We start from the raw sequence: 20,041 nt of genomic DNA on the forward strand, positions 1-20,041 counted from the left end.
TTGCTTTGCTCAAGAGTCACTCAGAAACATCCTCTTCCTGTCATACCTGTGTCTTACACCTTGGCTTCACAGCACTGAGCATCCTGCTGCTTCTTTGTTGTGGGTTAACTCCAGTAGGCAGCCAAGTCCCACACATCCCTGTGTGGTCAGCACTACTGGTCACAAATCCAAAACACAGCACTGTGAAGCTACTGTAAAGAAAATGAACTATATCCCAGCCAAAACCAGAACTTTTTTTTCATCTTACCAGCCCCATCCTGCCCAGACTTACCACATCATCCCCCTGGCACCTGGATGATGAGTCCTAAAGGGGACCTGGGGGTAAGGACTGAGATACTACTGGGTTTGAAGCACTGAGGAGAGTCCTCAGCCTCTGTGGCTGTGGCAATGCTGAGGGTGATCACCACGTTGCCTGCCAGCATGAAAAGAGGCATGAAGAAGTGCCTGGGGAAGTGGATATGGATGGTATTACACCTGATGGGTTGCAGGGGAAGTAAGTCATTGCTGATCAGGCAGAAAACATGGCAAGTTACCTTCTCTCCCTTCATCATTCCCAACAAATAAGGACTCTCTGGGCAGCTGTTTCTTTCCTCTCCAGGGCATATGGGAAGCTGGGATGCAGGGACCAAAGTGGGTGAATCCAACACCTCCACCACACTTGGTCTGACATGCTATTGCTTAAACCTTGTGGTGAACCCTTAAAGATCAGCACACCACCCTGCACAAGGCAAGAACTGGTTCCAGCTGCCTCCCGTGAGAACTTCTGAAAAGCACATTTCTTCACACATTCCACATACCCTCTACCTCCAGATCATGTTTCTTGTGATGGCCTGCGAGTCTGCCCCTTCCTACTTATATCTTGTCATGTGGCAGCCACATGTTGATTGTTTCTCCATTACCCAGACCTAATATCTTGCTCACCTATTTGTCTCTCAGAGATCTGCAGCCTGTACTCCTGCTCATGATGTCCTTTTAAGAATTATACCTCATTTCTTTTGAATTCCTTTCTCAAAGCTCCATCCCTCCCAGAAAACCTAGGATAGCTGATTAGGTCTAACACACCTCTAATGAGTGAGGGTTCCACTCCTTTGGAGCCTGGAATTAAGTGGTACAGAGGCTGAAAAGGTCAGGAGTAGGTTGTGGAGGAGGAAAGGAAGTTAGCATGCTAATAACAATTAAGATTAAAATGTATAATTAATATTACCTTGCCCAGTGATTCAGTGATCCTTTGTTGTATAATGTATCTTTTTCCCCAGTCTGACTTTGTTTTTTTCAACACTGCCCTCTTCAAAGAAGGGCCTCTTCTTCTGAGTTTGGAAAGTTACATGTTTATAAATAATAAATACTACAATAAAAAAATGAGGGCTACTGTGCTTGCTAGCAAACAGCCAATATGCACTAGTTCTCTTGGAAGTCAGAGATCTGTTTCTGCTGCTGTTTGTGCCACTTTATCTAATTTGATGAAGTGAAGTTGCTCCTGATTTGTATCACTGAAAAACTGAGTTGCTAAAATGTAAAATTGCAATATAAATATTAAAATATAAATATTACCAAATAATACAAATCCTAGCAGATGTGCATTATTTGCAGAGATTTGCAGAGATGTCATTATAAGCCAGGAAAGACAGATATTTGTAGAGAAGTGACAGCATTACTATGTAATTAGAACAAAGAGGCTTCATAAGGAAATGGCTTGTTTCTGTCCACTTGTTTATTTTCTTCCTTAGCTGTCATGTTTAAGTGGATGTTATCTTACTGAACATGAACCCCAGTTCAAACCTTCACGCTGCAGTTCAGAGAAATACAATGTTTCAGAAGAAAAATGATAACCTATCTTCACTGAATAGAAGCAGCAAAGGACTTAGTATATTGCTGGAAGACAAACATAAAATATTTAGGCTGGTTAGTATTAAGAAAGTCAAAGTGAATATCATGAGATAAAGCAGCCAAACAGAATTGGCAAGGATAGTCTTATAAGGGAGAGGTATTAATAGACTGCTACTCCCACTGGACATGATTCTCCTGTCTTACTCAGGCAAATCTCCCACTAAAACTTTCAAAGGGCATAATGCCAGTCCAGAGCTGAGCAGGAACTTTGGGACCAAAAGCAATACCCAAATCTTCTGTCCATTCATATAATGCCTTTGTTAATTGCTGCTACTGCATCCTCCCTCTGCAATTTCTGGGAGCCTGGCAGCTGGAGGGCCTGGCAGCTTGCTCTACTGGGCAGATGCTGGCCCTCTGAAGATAGAAATCAGAGTTTGTTCCCAAGTGGGCCACGGTGCCTAAAGAGGAAAAATAGTTTGAACATTCATCGCTGCTTTTTGTCATCCAGTGATCAACAGTGAACTTCTGGAGCATGGCTAGCAGAAGATGAGTAGAAAGGCAAGAGTTGATACAACTGGTTAAGCATTGCAGACCTCTAGTTAAATTGTGCTGTCCCACAAGCCTCAGTTTAAGCAGAGCTCTGGACCTACATGCTATTTTGGACCTGCTACAGGAAAATATCTACTTTTCCATACTTCTGTGTGAAGGACAAATTTTAGGCAGCAGCAGTATGAAATTGAAATGAGCTGCAGTTTGCTTTCCCATGCAGTGTCCTCTTCTCACTCCCAGTCTTCCAGGACAGTTTTTACCTTACAGTGGTAGCTTAGGGAACTCACAGGATGTAGAATTCAGCATCCAATATAAAAGGATTCAAACTAATATAAACTATTTACATGGACGTCAGTATTGTCCACATAACATAAAATTAACTTTGTTAACAGGGGATAAGAAGAATTGAGATTCAGGGCAGTAATATAAACAAGTAACTGCAGGCTGTTCTATAATCACAAGCTGTAAGTTATTTTACTTCTAGTACTGGCCATTATATAAACTTTGTGCAATTTGTTTGTCTGTTTGTTTCAGCAACGGGACTTTAAATGAACAGGAAAATGATGGTTCTAGTTTGTGTTAATTTCCCCAGGTTAATAAAGTGTCAAATTAAAGCAAGGAATTAATTTTTCAGCAAATATGTAGTTTACAATAACTCTAGTTGCAACAAAGGTCAATAGACAAAATATCCCTGTCTTGGTGCAACTTTGCTGATGGCAATACAAGAAATAATTTGGCCACTGTGTATCTGGTGTATCCAGCTCTCTGCTGCACAAGGCAATGAAAGGAAACACACTCACACAAGCCTGCCAAGTGTAAAGCTCCCATAAATGCTCATTGCAGTCTTGCACAACCAGCAAGATCCTGCTTTTGAGTTCTCTGGACAGAATTTCAGTCTTAAAAATACTATGGAGTTCTGCACATTTATAGACTACTGATGAAAAACTGGTAGATGAAATTTATACTACATGTTGTTTTAACTGTATATATATATATATATATAATGTAAAGTGGTATGCAGTGAAGTATATACACAAATGTAAAGCCTCAGACATTCCTTTATTTCACTGCATATGAACTCACTTTCTCTCTCACACATGTTCTCACACTCCCACTGTAAGGAACCTGCTGGTCCTCACTGATCCCTAGCATTCCTGGGGGGCTGGCAAGGTCCAAAGGTCCTAGGAGCTCACTCTGCCACATTTGCCTTTCCACACAAACATTTGCTAGGAAATCTATCACCTTCAATGCAGCACCATCATGTGCCATGACAATAAAAATGTTTATGTGCAGTCTCTCTCACTGTTTTCCAGACAGGAAAGTATCTGTAGGAATGAGGATACTGCTGTACCCTCTCTTTTAACTAGCACCCCCCCACACACCTTTTTTTTTTTTTGGCAAATAGCTCGATCCTTTACAAGTGTCCTTCTGTCAGTAACCACTCTGGTTTGGATTAAGGAGAAATGATCCCATTCCCTCATTTTTTTAGCGAAACGCTCATGCAAGCTTGTTTGTTTGAAGCTTGTGATTCAAACATTTAAAAACTAGGGCTTTGAGCCCATAAATATTTGCTTTCAAATTCATGGCATGTTCATTGCTAGGCATGTCAAAGGCTGCTGCCTCACCACATAGCATGGTCAGCTCCAGTCTTCCATGGAATGGGCAGTGGCATTTGGAGATGCTGCTGCAGAAATGAGCAGAAGCCAGGTCAGAAAATGTACAATTATTACTGCAATTGATGGGAATCTGGGTTATGCTGTGATGCTCCTAGGGCCTGGAGCTGTATTGTAACTGTCTATCCATATACTGACTGAATCACTCAGATGTTCTACAGGAAATTCCAGGAATAAACGACTGAGTAGAATGAATGCTGTAGTAGAGACATCTCCATTTGAAACAGCCCATGGAGGTAATGCAGACATTCTTAATTCAAAAGGCTGAAGATGCCATCTCTTGATTTTGTGTCACTGTGCATTGGGATATGCCTGGGCAGTGTCAACAGCTGAATCTCTACTGGATTTAGTGGAGTCTTCCCCTTCCTGGCTAACAAAATTGCTGGGAATGGATTTGCTTTTAAAATGTTAATTTATTCCATTTTAAAGATTAGTCCCAGTGCTGGGCTTTTGTTTTTGGGCTGGTCTGAATTCTTCATCTAGGAGGAGGTGTCAATATGGTGACAAAACTGGCTTAATTTCTCATCTGTAAAACCTATAGAAATCACACAGCTCTGCCCTACATTATGGCATACACACATGCACTCCTGACCCATGGCTCCTGCTATGGAGAGGGTAAGGTTTTTCTACATTTTGGTGGGTTTTGCACTACAAGTCAGGGAGGCCCAGCTGAGGGCTCCTGCACTATTTAAAAGGATACCGCAGGGCTGTTTTAGTGTAAAAGTAAAAACAGATGACACTATGTGAAAAGGGCTTCTTACTTGCTTGCCAAAACCTCTACAATTTCGAAATTCAGCTATGTATCTTTTAATATTCACTTCTGTGATCATTTGCAACATACAAATACCTTTAAAGTGGTCTCCAAGACTTTCTAAACATTCTTGCTTTCCGTTGTACTTCTAATCCTCTTATTTGTAGGGTGAAAGGAAGATAATGTTGGCTTTCTCTAAAGCTGCTTACTTTCAGGAATATATGTACTATGACTCTTGCTTTCCTCACAATGCTAATGATGTGCATAACAGGTAAAAATACTAATAAAAATGGGTATTTAAAAGGATGTGATGGGCTGCATGTTCCTTCCATCTGCAATCTCAATTATTTCATCAGAATTGAGCACAATAATGTAAGTAAACTTCTGCCTAGTGCTTGATCCTCTGTAAGATAATGGAGTCAATTTGCTGCTTTGAACTGACTACCCTAAGCTGGCCACATGGTTCTTTATGAATATTGATTGTAATGCCAAAAAATGTTCAAATTATTTTCAGTTCAAATTACTCAACCTTTCAGAATATTTTTGAGGGTGACATGGAAACTGAGCACTTGGAACAGCTTATATTAATTTTTCTCCTTTGACATTAAAATGGCCACCATAGTACTTAAGTTACCTAAAATGTCAATGCAGGTCTGAATGCTCGCAGGAATAAGCAGTACAAAATTCAGTAAAGACATGTTTTTGAAAATGCTATGGTGGAGTGGATAAAAAACTCAGAAACTTTGTTTGTTCTGCACATGTCTAACACATAGCCCAGTGGAGCCTGTGTCTGTGACAAATGTTTGTCACAAAATCTTAGTACAGACAGGTCATAAGAACTGATGGCATATGGAGAAATGAACAACATTCAGGCCCAATATCACAGCAAGCATTATCACAGTGTGAATTCTATTTATGACTAGTAGGAAATAATGTAAAATAGTTTTGAGTGATTTATTCTGGCATGACAGGGAAACTAATCTTTATGAATGCAACTCTGTATTTTAGAGAATACATTATTTTTGTTTTAAGTATTCTGGGTTGCATATTCTATCTACCACAGAAAACTACTGTTAGTGTAGATCCAAGAAAAGTCAAACAATGTTTCAGGAAGGAGGTATCAGAGGACATAATTAAACATCAACAACTGGGTCAATGGCCTCTTTGTGTAAGGCAAAAGTTATAAGACCCATGGTTTCTTCTGAAAATCAAAAGTCAAGCAGCCCAGGGATTCCTAAGATATATCTAGGATTGGTGTGAGAAGTGGTTTGTCAAGTAATGAGGCAGAACTGAAGTCTGAAAACTGACTGAGAAGGAATTTTGAACAAGCAGTCACATATAGAGGCTGGAGTTTGGGGTTGGCTGCTGGATGAGAGAGCTTTAGGCCAAGATTATCTGATTTTTTCTTTAAAAAGAAAATCTGTGACTCCTGATATTCTTTTAAATAAAGACGTGTGTGAACTGAACTAGTTCACAAGTATTCTGTATTGACTGTCAGTGGGAACAAGAATGTGTTTGTATGAAAATTAACTGATAGAAACTTGAAGAGAGCTATAAAATACTACCAATTTGAAGTTCCTAAACTGGGCTTTGGTCTGAGGATAAGACAAAGTTTTTGCAGATTTTTTTTTTTTTAAGAAAAATGAGAATTCCACTGGGAAGCTGAAGTTTAGAAACTAATATCCCAACCCCTACAAGATGTCTGTCAAACTGTCACTCACACTGAAAAGTACACTACCATTCCTTGTACACATGGCCACCAGCTACATTCTGCTGAGTTTAAAGCAGAGAAAACTGCAGTTGTGAATGTCCAGGGAAACTGCTGAAATGATTCTACAATGTATGTGTACTATGCTGGTGGAGATTCTCTCTTTGAGCACAATCAAAAACTTGAAGGCAGTAGAAGTCTTTCCATTAACTTCTAAATTTTTCACAGGGGCCATTTTACAGCATAATTTACTCCAAATTGCATTGATTATACTGCTTGTAGCTCTATACCATACCAGACCAATGTACTGACTGATCAGCTTACACTTCTAGACATTTTTGTTGTAAATTCTTGTAGATTTTGGGAGAAAATAAATGCACATGCTTGTGAGTTGGATTTTCAGAAGTGTTCCTGGATTTTTAAGGCTGAATCCTGTTGTAAAGAGATGAACTTGGGACTCTTCAGCATTGTGTGTGATGGACAGCTGTTGAACCTTGGGGGCTTTGCTGGTTTTCTTTGCTCTCCTGCTGTCCCAGAGCAAAACCAGTTTCCTTTTCAGAAAGAGGAAGCCAATACTTATGACAGCTACCAAATTTTGCAACCTACTGTGAAAAACTATTGGGTTAAGCTCTGCTTTAGCTTTATTCAACCTGCTGTGAGCTGAAGCACTGGCACTGTACTACAATCTGCCCCTTGTGTCCAAAAGCACAACTCCTGATAAAGAAAAATATCCATGAGGAAGCTTCTGCAGGACAGACTAGCACAGGAACTGTGGCTTCAGTGTCTCACTGATAGTTTGTTGATGCAGGGGATGGCTCTCTCTGAAGCTCCTCAGCACACACTGGTGCTGTACCATGGTGTAGATGTCAGGAGTTGGCTACCTGGACTTTCTCTTCTTCCTGGGGTCCCTGTGTTAGCCAAAGGTGCTCCCCAGCTTGGCTGTCACCAACTCCATGGACACATTGCAGTCTGCCCAGGCACTGCTGGGTCAAAGGGACTGCTGCTTCCCACAGGCAGCTTGGAGGGTTGTCATTGTTGTACTTGTCTAGAGATCCAAGTTAGTTTATTTTCTTTAGAGAGTGTCATTCAGTTCTCCTAGAAAGGACAGAGAGAAAAGCCACATAAAAAATATCTGTGCTGCTGTTAATGTAGCCCTTCCCAGGCCTCTGACCTTTCTCACCAGGAGGGTTTTCCAAGCTTTGTTCCAAAGTACAGATCTGTATTTCCCTGAAGTACTGAACAATTTCCACCAGAGGTCTCTGTCTACTAATAATTCCAGTCTGGTAGGATTGTTTATGCACTGCAGGGTTCCCAAGTCAGTGTTAGGCTTTGTCTCTTCACAGGAGTAAGAAACAAAACCAAGACTTCCCAAATCTGAGTGCCTGGGAAATCATTATATACTTTACAGGGCAGTAATACCCATCTGTTACATACACAGAGATTTTCAAAAAAGGTTTCCTTATGTAAAAGTTATTTAAATAGCTCTCTTGAGCACATGTAGCCTATCAATTAAAACCAACGTTTCAATGAATTTAAGAATTAAGAGTGCTTAATCAGAGTGCAGAAACTATAAATATCATGCTTTTACATGCAGAACAGGTAAGTTCATTTGAAGCAAGGAAAATAAACTTCTATCTTATCAGAGTGTACTGTGATCCCTAACTTGAGATATAACTATGCTCAGAGGGAACTGCTCCAAGAGACATTTAGCTTTTATGCTACAATATCTTTGCATCTCATCTGGCTTTAATACAAGTGCACCATCTGCTTATGACAAAATTATTTATTTTTATGCCAATATTCCCCTGTCTTTATTTTATTTACTAATCTACTTCACTCTATGGGATGCATTCAAAAATGCAAGGTGCTAAAAATAAGGATTAAACATTTCTGCCTTGAGGTCTGCTCTCTAATTGCTCTGTGCAGCACCTCAATTTACCAAGAAACATTAAGTCTCAAAGAGAGGCTCTTTTGAAGCTCAAACAATGTCATCAGGGTGGGGCAAGTTCCCTTCCCTCACCTCAGGAAAGAGCCTTATCCTTCTCCGTGCCAAGACATTTGCTGGTGTTTTGTTATGGCAGAGGATGGTGTGACATGAGAATCTTGCAGCAGAACCACCACGATTTCTCCAGCTCACAGCAGAACCACACCACCTGCCTGTGTGGCACACTACAGTCAACAAAAGGCTGCTAATAGCTGCTCACCCTGAAATCATCTCAAACATATCCCGGTGTGACCTCTCAGCTGAGATGTGAAAGGGGCACATTCCTTTCATCTCCAGCTGTCCGAAAGCCACAGCTCCATATCTGAAATTGAAACAAGGCCAGTGACCAGTCCAGCACATCTGTGTCACCACCAGCAGCTTCTCTAGAGAGAAGACCAATGGACAAATACCATGGGAGCAAGGTCAGATCCTGCCCATCTCAGTGGGGTGACTCACAGCAGTAGTTTTTGTGGGGAATACCTGAAGAATTACAAACCAGTTTCTTAGCAGCTCTTACCCATGCCATAAAACATGCCACTACTATATGCTAAAGTCATATACATAAATACATGCTCTCAGCCCCTTCATTTCTGCAAAATATTGCAAGTTGGGGCATTGAAGCAGTACTGGAAGCTGCAAATATTGCACTGAGAAAAATACTGAAAACAAATTCAGCCTTAGAACACAACAAACAACAGTTGCAAGATGAGAAAATGTATTAATGCTCTTTGCAACACCTGGCACAAGGCCTACAGCTTACCTCAGCTGAGGAGCAAAATTTACTCCAACCTACAACAGAACTCCCACTGGAGTTAAGGTGGCATTATATGGAAGGACTGTAGGCTGAATTCCAAGAGCACTGCAATTCTTTGTTCAGCTTTGTCTCACTCCCTTCTGTTCATGCACAGATAGCAGAAGGGGTATTTATTGGATGAACAGATTGATAATGGGCTCACTTACTCAGTGCCCACTGCTATAACAATCCCTTTGGGATTAAGTGAAAGAGGAACTGCTTGTGATTTAGGACAAGGAATTTTAACCAAACAGCAGAAAGTTCCACTGTGTCTCAAACTGAATATTTTAGGCAAATCAATGCCTGCACCTGTGTTCTGCCTGTAATTCACCATGAGACTGAAGTCCCTTGGTAATGTGGTAGAAATTCTTGCAGTCCTTTGAAAAAATCACTTGTAATTCAGTAGTTCTTTGATTTGCAATATCTGTGTAGAATTTGATTCATGTTTTGTTCACTCTTTTCCAGCAAATATCCACGTTCCAGATAAAGCTGATCCTTGTTTTGTTAGTATTGTCTCTGACTGAAGATGGTATGTTCATTTTTTTGGGAATGCACCATAACCTAACCTCTCCTACCTTGCATTTAGCTGCAGAAATGTGTTGTGATTATGATAATGGTGAGATGACAGGCAGACCTGGTTATCAGGGTTCATTTCCAGTTCTGATACTTTGCAGTTTGATTCTTTCCTCCTACACAGCTGTTTCAGGCCTGGATGACATTGAAGGTACAACTCCCTCCTCTTTCTGCTCTGCCAGAGCATGTTATAACTGAAAAGCCCTGGAAGAAGCTGCAGACTGAGAGAGTATTGTTTGGGAACAACACAGAGATTAACTTGAAGCTATGGATGTGAAGAATCTCTAAAAATTATCTAAAAGTCACAACAGTATCAGAGATTCCATCTGAGGAAACTGTCCTTCCCTTCTCTAAAGCCAAGGACATCAATATTCTGCTTTAGGCCCAACAATGACAAAGACTATTTCATTACAGCTCAAAAGCTCTGCAGCTTTGACCTATTTGATGGACCAGAATGAAGAAATGTCTCCACTAAAAGATGCTTTGGTCCTGTTTTGTGTGCAAAAGAGACTCTTATATTCACTTCATGTGAAAGAAGCAGAAAGATGGAGGAACTTTCTGTCCTTGTTTAGTCTCTAAATAGAGATGGGTCCCTCCTTTCCTGCTGCTCTAAAATTTATGGCCTTTTGGTAGCCTACAGCTACCTTCAAGAAAATAAAATAGGGCAAGAATGGACCAGGGACCCAGCAGAAGACGAGGCGTAATCTAACCAGTAAACAGGCATTATGAATATTTTTTTTCTTGTCATTTTAGGAAAATTCTTTCATAGCAGAGAGGTCACACCCATCTTACCACATATCTTTTCCCAATAGCTATCCTTTTGCTTTACATCTGCTATAGCAAAACATTTAGAAGTGTCCTACTATGGAGAGAGATTGCTATTGGCCTGGGAAAAAAGACTTTCGCCCTAGATACTGACTTCAGCAGAAATACACATTATTATATGAGAGCAGAATCTGAGAGTAACAGAAGACAGAAGTGCAGAAATTATCCAAGAACTTCACTTATAAACTTTGAATGTGCTCCAGCTTTTAACAAAGTAAAAGAAAACAAAAGAAAAAAAGCTCAACAATAGCAAAAACATTGCCAAACAATTTGGAGAAATGTCTCACTGCTCTCATGTGAGCAATGAAATTAAAATTCTCTACTCAGTTTTTGAAGCCACAGACATTAAGATCTCAGCAAATATTTCAATACTTTCAGAAGAGAAATAATTTATTCTACCTGCAGATATTGGGCACAATGCTGCCATTATTTGTTTTACAAAACTGAGGTCCATTAATTCTGTTACTTGCTGGTGTGAATTAAAGGCTTTTGACTGATGAGACACTGTAATTCTAATAGTCCCTGTCAATTCATGCATGATAATGTTGCACAGACAGTATTCATTTTTAAAAATTAAAAAATAATGTACTTTTGCTGTATGCTGCCACTCAAAGTTAGCACTCTAAAAGTGAGAGTCACCTTTTCAGGGCAAAAGGCCTGAGGAAAAAGGAAGGCCATGATCTTATTATGTGAATAATCTTTCCTTATGTCACAGTCCACATGAGAAAGATGTTGCAACATGGCCCTTGAGTAAGGATGCAACACTGGGCTTGGTTTCCACACTGTAAACAACAGATAAAAATGGAATACTGGTAACACTTGGAATTATAATGCATTATGTTTTGAGCTGGCTGCTTGGTGGAATATGATGATGACTATCTGAGCCTTCCCAAATCACATTTATTGTAATGTGTTGGTGGCACTAATTTCTTTAAGCTGGGGTCCTTTTTCTCACATTTTTCATCCCCACTTAGCTTTCGATTCTGTAAGAATTCTCAGGACTAAAAGTAAAACCCCTTTTTCATTTATTCAAATTATAGTTCTGAAGTTTTGCATTGGTGCAAAGCCACACAGCTGCTAAGAAGAATACAGAACTTTGTGCCAGGATCCCAGGCTGAAAAAGGGGGATGAAAAACTCATTGTACCACACAGAAAAAACCTCAAAGTACACCCAACCCAACCATACTGTGGGTGCATTTTAAGCCCTGAAGTTTGCAATGAAAATAGCCCTGGGTGCATGCCCTTGTATGCATTTAAGCACTAGTCCTTAAGACACAACAAGGCTCTAGGTTGAAACTTGCACCAGGATGGACACAGGGTCACCCACCTGGATCCAAAAACTTGGACTATCCTGCAAACACAGCTCAAACAGGCAGCTCCTAAAAAGCTTACAACTGTCTTGAATATCCACTTATCCCTAGCTGCTTCTTCCATATGGTAACCTCCTTCTGCTAACATGGCAGCATGTAATTATTCTAACAAGACCAGCAACAACACAGCATTCAAACTGTCCTTGTGACTCAGTCCTGGGCCTTTTTGCGAGGCCAAAACTCTGAGGAGGGAGCATTCTCTTTGCAATGTATGTTTCACTTGAAAGCATTTTTTGTATGCAGAATTAAATGTTTTTATCTTCATTTAAAATGCCCTGAGACTCTCCTGTGATGTTAAATTAGGAAAAAAGTGCACTCCTTGCTGTTGACAGAATTTGTGCAATTTTGGGATTTTCTACTTACATCCATGTTAAAGCACAAGAGAAACACATCCAAGAAAGAGCTGTGATTTAATATGAAGATAGAAAGTGTAAATACAAAACAAGAAATTGGCAATCAGAAATCTTCCCTTCTAGAAAAGCATCACTACTACTAGCATTGTAAGGAGTCTAAATTTCAGAAGCAGGATGCCAAGTAGGGTGACATTGCAGGACTGCTCTGCTAAACCATGTTCTGCAGAGATGTCTGGGATAGAGTGTGCTCACTTCAGTTTGCAGGATTCTTTGTGGTATTTATATTAGTGCAAAATTTGTTGATGTAATGTCATGATGGTGGTCTTCTGCCCAAATCCAACATGTAATTAATGTGATTAAAACCACAACTTTTCAAAGAAAATTTGGCATACTTTTCTAGAAGAATATGCAGACTTCTTGTGTTTGTAGTACATATCTGAATGCAAATGCATGTGTTTGATTTCCCCTGAGTGCTGTGTGAACAGTTACTATTACTGACCTGGAAATTATTCTACTTTCCCTATTTGACTATTGTTTTTGTCTGGGTTAATGCATCCCTGAAACCAGATGTGCAACACTGGCAGTATTTCCATTACTTAACATGATCATGGGTATTTATTACCCCGATGTTTGAGGCAGTAACAGTTGGTTTTTGCTGCCCACTCCATGACCTTGGTCTGTACAATGATCAACAGGCCTCAAGGACAAAATGCAGGGTGCTGTAAAGAATTCATGTCAATGGGGTACTACTGCAATGAACCACTTGAAACAAAAGGAAAGAAAATTTAGATTTTAGCTCTCTAAATCATGCCTGTGTTAGATTTTACACAGGCATCTACCACGTGGCAGAACCAGCATCACCTCCTGCTGTTAGTAATGAAAAGGTTGCTCTGGCCAGTTCTAATTCCAGCCAGAAGAGTGCAGCAGGACATACCTGTGTTGAACATGTCCTCACAGGGTAGACCTAGAAAATGGCCAAAAATTTTTTAAGTATCACCCACTCCCTACAATAATTGCCTGACATGTAAAACAAAATAAAGTCCAGTTAACAACAAACTGATTTCTTTCAGTCACAGAAAAGGGCAATAGAAAGAAGAAGATAGTTGACCAAACAGTGGTTATTGCTCGTTTACTCTAAACCCAGTAATTTACATCGCTGCAAGCAAAAGACTAGTAATGGAGGAAGTGATTGTTTGTGAATATTGAAGATTTTTTAAAGAATAAATTAGACTGGGGGAATATAACATAATGCAAAAACTACATTTGCAATAATCCTCCATGGGGACACAAAAAGGGTTTTATGGAATCAGATTCTTAATTGTTCTGCAATATCCTAGTGTACACCCAAGCCTTTGTGTTACTCTCACAATTTTCTTATGAGGTCAAAAACTACTGCTCTGAGTGTGCAGTAGAATGCATCTGCAGATCTTTGCTTAATTTTAAACAGAAACTTAAGAGTTATGGCTGGAGTTTTCATGCCAACCAGCTCAGTTACCTGTAGATAGCCTTCCCCTGCTCTGCATGGAGAGCACGCACCAGACCCATCTTACATCTGCTCAAGGGCACTAGCAAGAGAGCAGAGTGTGTGCAATGCAGTGCTGACAGCTCCATGTGAGAACAGGAGTTTTGTTCCAGCTGAACTGCATGGTCTGAGTAAGGGGGAAACCCCCATCCCTTTATCATAAAAAGATAAAGATACAGAGATACAGGTTAGATACAGGTTACAAAGCTACAGGTGGGAAACTGACACTGCTTTCCTACTGTAACCTTGAAGAGGTTTCTTCATAAAATCATAGCAGAATACAGGAAAAATAAGGTACAGGAGCATTCCCAAATGCCACAGGGAAAGGTGTAGGAACAGAGAAAACAGACATTTTCCCTTTCACTTCAACATGCAGATATTCCTCCATTTCTGTTTCATCCCCCACGCACTGGCATCATCCACTCACTGGCAGTAGCTGTTCATGCCTGCACAGCTTCCAAAATGGGTTCTTCTCCATTCAGTTCCTACTGTTTTCTTCAACAAAGAAAGATTTTCTCCCTTTCTACTAAATATTCAAGAAAGAGCTCTTCATCAAAGATGCTCTCTCTGTGGATGGTGGTAACCAAAAAAGTGCACAAATGCCACCCATAGTAGTACCAGTGCTTCATGCACTCCTTCCCCCTTTGGAACCACCCTGTGGCTGCTCCCCAAATTACAGTGCCCCAGTTTCATGCTCAGATACTGCCCTTCTTCATTCTTGTTTGTGCAAGGTAAAATGCAGAAAAACACACACAGAGACTGGAAATTTTAATCAAACTCCACAGCCTCCCCTGGATAACATGGAGATGAAACAGCTGAAGGATAAGGATGGGCACAGCAGAAGATCTAACTACACTGCCCTTTGTAGTCAGAGGGTGAAGGCATTTTGTGCTAAAGCAGAGTGCTGGGAAAGCTAAGTAGGAGTTTTTCCTGGATATGATGAGGAAGGCAAAGGGGCTTACAATGTACAGGCCATTGCAAAAAGTGGAAGCTCTGCACACAGCCCTTTCTGAAGAGAGAGAAGCCCCCATTTTTGTAGATATCATTACCAAGCCTTGCATAACTTTGCATAGGATAGCTTTAGGCAAGTTGCTGGCTAGGGGCACACTCCCTGAGAAGCCTGTGTGTACCTCTTGCTTGCACATGGCCTGTCTGTGCTCAGGAATCCAACGTAAGGTTTATATCATCCCACACAGAGGTGCAGATGTTGGCTTCCCAGAGCAGCAATAACATGTCTCCTCTCCAGTAAGTTATGTTGTTTTCCTAGCGTCTCCTCTGAAGTCACTCTGGCTGCTCCTGGTTCTTCCACATCTCTATACTCCATACACTCACACATTTTGTTCTCTTTGAGAATTTTTGGCTGGAGACTGTCGGAATGTCATAAGGCATATCTGTCCATATTTTGAACTTGACTAAACTGGCCAAGCTCACTCAGAGTCAGTGTTTTATATCTAGGCAGGATCTGTTTCATGCTCTCTTACCAGCAAAGATAACACTAGTACAGTTGTTACATTGGTCAGGTAGAAATATTGCCTGCAAACTAATCATTTATTGTGGAGACAGGGTTGTAGAAATGAGTAAAGACTTGTTTTTTCTTTCAAAGTGTAATATTTTGACCTGTTTTAGTATGTTAGCAGTTACAAAGCACTGTAAGCAGCCAACATGGGCCTATTTACTCACACATGTAACTAATGATCCTTGTTGAGACATGATTACAATATTATAAGCCCTGTTCTACTAAATTCATTGAAGCTACTCCCAACTTAGATTACCATAAATGAGAACAGAATTAGGTTTAACATGAATATGCAGCCCTATGCATATGCAATTTTACTATGTATTGATATATATGTGTGCATAAATCACCTATGCATGAAGTGCATATACATACTGTCATTCTTATAAATCAGCAGATTCAAATAAGATATTTTCCTAGAAAACAGCTTGTATAATGACTACAGTTAAAAAAAAATTGGAATTAAAATGAGAACTCAGGTTGAAATCTTTCCATCTGCTCAGTTTTACTGCAGTGCAAGTTGCTCACCTTAACAGTAATATATTACTTACAACTATGGGATCCTCTTTTTTAAAAAATCAGGAAGTCATTGCAGTTTATTGTTGTCACTGAACAAATGTTAGGACTATTTGTTTCTAAATTTAAAGGAACACAAATAGGAGGTGATAACAATCCAGGATAATTCAGTTCATCCTTGAGAGTCACCTCACTGGCTTTAGGCTTCAGTGAGAAGGGCAGACTGGGGTTCTAGTCTTGAGAAACACTGGTCTGGGGTAGGATATGTACAGAGAGAGAGTGAATAGGAAATGTGCCACACACCTTAGGAACTTACAGTCTGACTCAAAGACTGAAAAAGGGCAAAGAAGCTTCAAAAAGTGCAGAGTTCTCTCTCTCATATCATCGAATGACAGGGAAGGCTTGAGCTTTTTCTAGTGGACATCGGATGTCCATCTAGGACCTTTTTTTCAAGCAGCCATCAACATGCTTTTCCAAAAAGTGGTAACTAATTCCACAGTCCTGATAGTTTCTCAGACTTGAAAATACTGGCAGAGCATATAGTCATCAATGATTGCCTCTACCTAAACTTGCAAGCTTTTAAAGAGTGGCAGATACAGGAGTTAACAATAGCAACAATATTATAAAAATAACACATTTTGGAAATTCCTACACTGAATGAGAAGAAACTACAGAACAAAAAGAATAATGACCAAAGATTTAAAAGCAAAGAATCAGCTCACACTTAAGACATGTTTGGATTGGCCTTAAGTTATTAAGAGAAAAAAAAAAAAGTAGAATGATGGTGATATATGGTGCTCCTCACAGTCCAAATTATGAAGAGTCTTGCTAGAGACTTTGGCAAGCACAAGTGTGACAAACCCTTTCAGTACTGCATTCAGCAGTCAAAGCAACTTCTCTGCTTATTAAACACAAGCATCTGCAGGCAATAATGGATAGTAATTCACAGTAAGTTTTACCAGTTTAGGGTAGGAGCTACAGAGACACAATATAAAAGGCTACAAATGCTTCCACGAAGCTTTAAACCAGTGCAGAATTAGATGAAGTGCTCACCAGAGAGGGACTGTCACTTCACGGTGTTACCTTTCCTCCGCTTCTTTACAGACCACACATAAAAGCTGGAGGGTGCTCACAGGGAACTGAGCTGACAGGGCCACAGCTTAACAGGGTGATGTTTCAACAGTACATTTCCAAGTTAGCAACCTCACATCATCCAAGGACTGCCAAAAGGCAAGGGGAACCAGAGGGCGAGGGGTGAAGGCAAGGGGAAATTAAAAGCCAGTCTTCAGAATTGATTTACCTTCGGAAACATGCTTGCTGAGGTTATGTGGAAATTTCTCTAGCCAGCAATCAGTTCAAGAGTTTTCCAAAAGTTTTCCAAGTCATTCAAAGCTGGCTTGATCATGCTATGCATACTTAATTCTACTTCAAACCATGTCTTGCCCTTCCCTCAAAGCAGGGGGACTGCCAGTAAATGCTGATCTGAACAAAACCTTTGATCCAACCTTCCTCCTCTTATTGCACTGTTGTCTCCTTCCCAGTTCAAACTCTCATTTCAGCTTGGAAATGAATGCTCACTTGCAGACTGAATGGAATCCTTATGGGCTGTATCTCAAACTCTAAAGGTGTTTTTAGTTTAGCTGCTTTTCTTAAATCTATGCTTGCTGATGAATCAGAAATTGCTCGTGAACCCTTTTCAAGGAGGACCTGGCACTCTACTTAAAAATCTCTGGATTAGGTCCCAGTAGTTTAGCTGTTTTTTAGGCTTTCCTATTCAATGCAGGGCATCAGACAGGTATTTTCAGAACTTGTTTCTCCACTTTGCTGGGTTTTGCAGTGTATAACTTCAGTAAAGATTTACTAGAAACAACAGCCTCTGGTTTTGCCACAGTTCTTTTGAAAGTACTTAGAAAACTGGGGCTATAAAAACAGATTCCTTACACTCCATTCAAAATAGATTTCTGCACTTACTCCTGTAAGTACCAGGACACTCATTGTTCCAGAGGGACAGATTTGCTACCACAAACTATTCAGAATACCTGTGTTCTGAAACTGGATGCTCGGAGTGGCTACCCCCACAGTGTGCATCCGTGCCTTCTCCTTTGGAGCCACAGAAAGATGACAGGATCTAGTTTTTGAGGTTCTTGTTTTCTAAGGGAGAAGAAAAAAAGATAAAAATAAAAGAAGGAGCAACATACTGAAATAGCAAGGGCGGGCATGCTCAAGCCCAGTTTAAATCTCAGGCAAAGCTTTGAGCCCCCAACTGCACATACTCACAGACTGCAGATATGAACATCTCTGGAACTGAGCCCCAGCCAGGGGAAGCTGCTTCAGCTCTCCAGACTGACTCTGAAAAGCTCCAAAAATAATGGTACTACTATTCTGAAGTGAGGTTACTTCCTTCAACATCTGTGGTGAATATGTGATATGGGCTGCTATAAGCATCACACATATTTAAAACTAACAGGGGATGTCAAGGCTTGGTCCAGCCACATTGTGGTCATTAGGAGGAGGGAGCTACACAAACACTTCATGAGATACATATGCTGCTCTGGGGGTACTAAAGGTTAGCCTATTCTGAGAAATCTCCCATGCTGTCCAGATTTTTGAGAAATAACAAAAACTCCCCACCAAACCCTTCCAAAGTATACAGGATAAAGAGGGCACAAAATATATTTCAGTGTAGTTCTCAATGGTGAGATATTTACCTTCTGTTTAGCTGACAGCTTTTAAACGAACCTCTACCCTTGCCTACTGCACAAAGAAAAAAAAAATCAATAAAATATCTAACAACATTTATTACATTACTTCTAATGGCTCATTAATATAATGACACTTCCTTATTATGGAATAAGTTAGTACCATTGTCAAACCAGTGCTCTCTACAGACAGAATATGTTCTCAGAAAATGTTTTTTTTTTTAAAAATAAAAATAAAGGATAGCAGTATTTTCAAGCAAAAAAGCCTACTTTTCTGAATCAACCAGAGGCATTATTATTGGTTTTTATTAACACATACAAAATTATTAGGGTATACAAATGTGCTTCTTTTTTCTTGACACAGTGAAAACTAAATAAATGGGCATTACATTTGTTTACATCACATTTTGTTTCAAAAAACCAGTTAATGATTAAACAAAGAGGTTTATATATATATGTATATATATATGTATAAAAACAAAAGAGCTTGAAATAGCTGGATAACAAATAATTGATTTGTACTATCAAAAGGCTGGGAGGAATTTTGTCTCCTGTGATTGTGCCCTTAGCTTTCAAACTATGACCCCCACTGATAGGAGTTTCTACTAAAAATCCAAAGAAAACAACAATGAAAAACCTCAACAAAACAAACACCACTCTAGTCCCCCAAAAGCCAAAACACCGGCTCCCCCCAGAACACAAAATCTCAAAGCAATGGCACAACTTTCCGCAGGTTAATATTTTTTCCTGACGGCTTCAAGCACAAATGGATTATTTTAAATATCACATAAACCTACAGTAAATTAAAAAAATAGAAGATTACTTTACACAACGCATGGAAACCATTTCTAGTGAGCACAAACATTTACAACTGTGCCATGTTTTTTCCTTGCATAACCCATACTCACACACAAACCAGTTTTCAAAAGAATTGGTGAAATAATCAGTCCACATTTGTTTCTTTTATACAATATGAAATGGTTACAATACCATAGTATTTTTTAGAATAAGTTAAACATCAAGACATATGGCAATAGCATTGTACTATTCTTTCTACATACATATGAAATCCTGAATTTCAGTCTATTTTTACTCAGTCACAAAAATGAATAAAGACTAAGATCCAGTTATACTGGAAAACTAGGCTAGTTCTAGAAACCACAAATACTGTAAGCACTTTGGTATAATATGTACAGATTGTGCTGTCAATGTCATGCTTGCATACTAGAACTGATCAACAGATTTCCACTGGTGAAATAAAGTAAAAAAGGTACTGTAAAACTTGCTTTCTTATTTCTTTTCCTCTTTGCAAATGATTGAAAAAGGACACACCACAAGTACACACACAGCATTTGTATGATGTGATTACAAATTAAATATTA

The sequence above is a fragment of the Onychostruthus taczanowskii genome, unplaced genomic scaffold, assembly GCF_017590055.1.
Source record: "Onychostruthus taczanowskii isolate IOZ18803 unplaced genomic scaffold, ASM1759005v1 scaffold6, whole genome shotgun sequence".
Taxonomy (NCBI): domain Eukaryota; kingdom Metazoa; phylum Chordata; class Aves; order Passeriformes; family Passeridae; genus Onychostruthus; species Onychostruthus taczanowskii.